Source organism: Pteropus alecto, unplaced genomic scaffold, assembly GCF_000325575.1.
Source record: "Pteropus alecto unplaced genomic scaffold, ASM32557v1 scaffold106, whole genome shotgun sequence".
Lineage (NCBI taxonomy): Eukaryota > Metazoa > Chordata > Mammalia > Chiroptera > Pteropodidae > Pteropus > Pteropus alecto.
In genome coordinates this window covers 9900835-9903990 of record NW_006442103.1, presented here as the reverse complement: position 1 = coordinate 9903990, position 3156 = coordinate 9900835, and positions in this window count along the sequence as shown.

Below are 3156 nucleotides of genomic sequence, written 5' to 3'. Positions count from 1 at the left end.
CCCTGCCTCCTGGGGAACAGGACAGAGCTGCCTCCCCAATCCACTCTCACGTCCTCCTCGGCTACTTCCACCTCCCCCAAACAGGAAGGAAACTTCTAAATCTTCTATGCATCAGAGTCTCTGACTAGGATTAGCTCTGGTGGTGTCCTCCTTGACCCCTAGGGGGAGGGCTGCCTCCTTTATGGAACTTTCCAGCTCTAAGGAACCTTTAGCACTCCCTCCTACATGGGAGAAAACCAGGTGTAGCAATGCTGGGAGTCTGTTCAAAGGGAATTTACTGTTTTTCTAGGCCAAACATTCCACTTGACAGTGGAGGCTCTGGGAGGAAAGCGACATGCTGAGAAAGCCCGGGGCTCTCCCATGCTTCTCCCTAAGGGTACCCCAGGCATATGGAGAATACAGCTTGCATAAGGCAGGGCTGTCAGCTAAAGAGTAGCATGGGTGAAGTGCTCTCAGAGCAACTGAGACAGAAAAGGCTAAAGGAATTCAGAAGGGAGAGCAGTGAGGATTGAGGTAATCCCACAGGGCTTCCAGGAGGAGGTAGAACTTGGGTTGCCTCTTGAAGAATCAGGAACTGCATTCCTGGCAAGAGGAATTAATCAGCAAACTCATTTAACCTACAGGTTAAGGGTCTTACTCAAGTTACACAGATCGGAAGTGGTAAACCTGGCATTTGAACCCAGGCAATCTGGCTGCGGAGTCCATTCTCTTCTTATGTCTTACACTATGAATGAATGAAATGTGAATGTCACCTTGGCTGAAGCCAAAATTAGACTGGGTATGCAGTGGCCCAGCACACTGAAGGGGCAGACAGGGCCCCGCTGGGAAGAACCAGGTAACCTCTGTCATGGGCAGATCCTTGTGAAATTCTGGGACCAATGGCCCATTTGGAAGGAGGGGTATGGAGGGTAGATGCTGATGGGAAAGATCACAGTGACCTTCGGTGGGTGAGCGGGGCAGTTACTCTGGCAGGAGAGAGGTTGGGGGACAGGCCCTGATGCCTGATCTTGTTTCTGGGCTCAGTGTTGCTTTATAAAAGGTACAGAGATGGGGAGGGGAGAGCCTGGCCATGTGGAGCTCCAGACACGGGTGCTCTGGGAGGGTGAGGGCGGGGAAGGTGACCAGGAACCAGCAGAGCTGGCAGGCCAGGACCTGAGTGTTCTCTTGTCCACACTTGCCTTTCCTGTCCAGTCCGCTTCCCCCCACTTTTCTTTGCAGATGAAGGGGGTGCTCCTTGAGCCTGGACTCTGTTGTTTCTTGGCCCCCCACTTTATGTTTGGCACAGAGGGGGTGCTCAGCCAGAGTTGTGTGGATTCTTCTTGTGGCTGCTTCCCCTTTAAACCATTCTCCACTCAGCAGATGAAGTAATCTTTTTTTCTTTAATTAATAAAAATTTTTTAGATTAGAAAAAATCTCCCCCGATTTGTTTATTTTGGAAAATGTTAAGATTCAGAAAAATTGCCAAAATGGTACAATGCATCCGCAGCAAACTTCCCTCTAGATTCAATAATTGTTGACACTGCTCTCTCAGTTTTTGGAGAATGAAGTGAAAGCGAGGCACAGACATCATGGCACCTCAACCCTCTGCCCCTTAGGGTGCAGCTCCTAAGAATCGGAGCCCTCTCCCACATCCCACAGGACGATTGCCACACCCAGCACCACAAACTGTGATTCCTGGTATTATCTGATATTCAGTCTGATTCAATTCCTTTCTGTTCCTCGAAGGTCTTTGATAGCTGCTACTTTCAGATCACAAGTTTATGCATTACATTTGGTTATGTCACTTTCGTGTCCCTCCCTCCCTTCCTTTTTCCTCCCTTTCTCTCTCTCTCTCTCTCTCTCTTCGTCCCTCTCTCCCCTTTTATCTTTCTTTCCTCCCCTCCCTGTTTTCCTCCCCCTTCCTTCTTCCTTCCTTCCTTCCTTCCTTCCTTCCTTCCTTCCTTCGTTCCTTCCTTCCTTCCTTCCTTCCTTCCCTCCTTCCCTTTTCTTTTCTTTCAGTATCAACTGAAGAGTCCAGGCCAGTTTTCTTGTTCAATCTGCCACATTCTGGATTTAACTGATTATAGGGCCCCCACGGTGTCTTTCACAGAGTAATACTGTAAAGTCCGAATCTGAGCATGTTGCTTCTTTCCTAAAAACCTTGCGCGGGGCTTTTTTGTTGTGCCTTGAAGGAACGTCAACTTCCTCATATTGGTCCACAAAGCCTGGTGTGGAGGGGCCCAGCCTCTTCTTACTCCTCCTCCTTTACTCTGTCCTGGACATCCTGGCTTCCTTCCAGCTGTTGAATGTGAAAGTCTTAAATGTCCCCTTCTTCATGGCATGTATAGCGATTTGTAATTACATAAAGTATTTATTGTAAATGTACTTGGTTAACATCTGTCTTACCTATTAGCAGTAGGTCCAGGAGCAGGGACAACACATGTGTCTTGAATAGCTAGCGCCTGGCATGGGACCTAACACACAGTATATACTCAGTAAATATTGGGTAGATGGATGGAAGGGTGGATAGATGGATGAATGGAGGCATAGAGAAGCGGCCAGGTGTCCCTTTATTCCTGGAGCCACCATCTGGGAGGCCAGTTGGGTCTCTAGGTTCTCTGTGGACAGCTCTGAATTCATTCACTTTAACCACAAAACTATTTCCGGTGCCAGTTGCAGCCAGGAGTCATAGGCCTGATGTAGCAGCCAAGTTACATAGACTTTCTCTGAGGCTCATTAAAAGACAGTGTTGGATGCCTCAACCCAGGGATAGGTTCAACCCACAGTGCCAGTGCTTTTTGCCGAGGGCGGGCTCAACAGGCTAGCATTTCACACTGATGCATAGTCCGTCTAAGATCTTGCTGAGATCATTTTTGGCTCCTGAGGAGAGAGGGGAAGAGCCAAGAGCCGAAAGCGGCAAATCCCAAAACAACACCTTCCATAACTTAGTTGTTACATTTATCAGAGCAGGCAGAGAGGACAGCCCCAGCCCTGCTCTGGGTGCCAGAGGTATGCAGATAAATAGGACTCTAGCTCCGGCCTCAAGGAACAATCAGTCTAATGTGGTGGTAGAGCCGTATTCATTAATATTTCTATGTGGGGTGGGAGGGATTAGGGAAAGCTTTGGAAAGAAGGTGGCATTTAGACCACCCGGAAGAGGAAGGAAGAATTCCACAG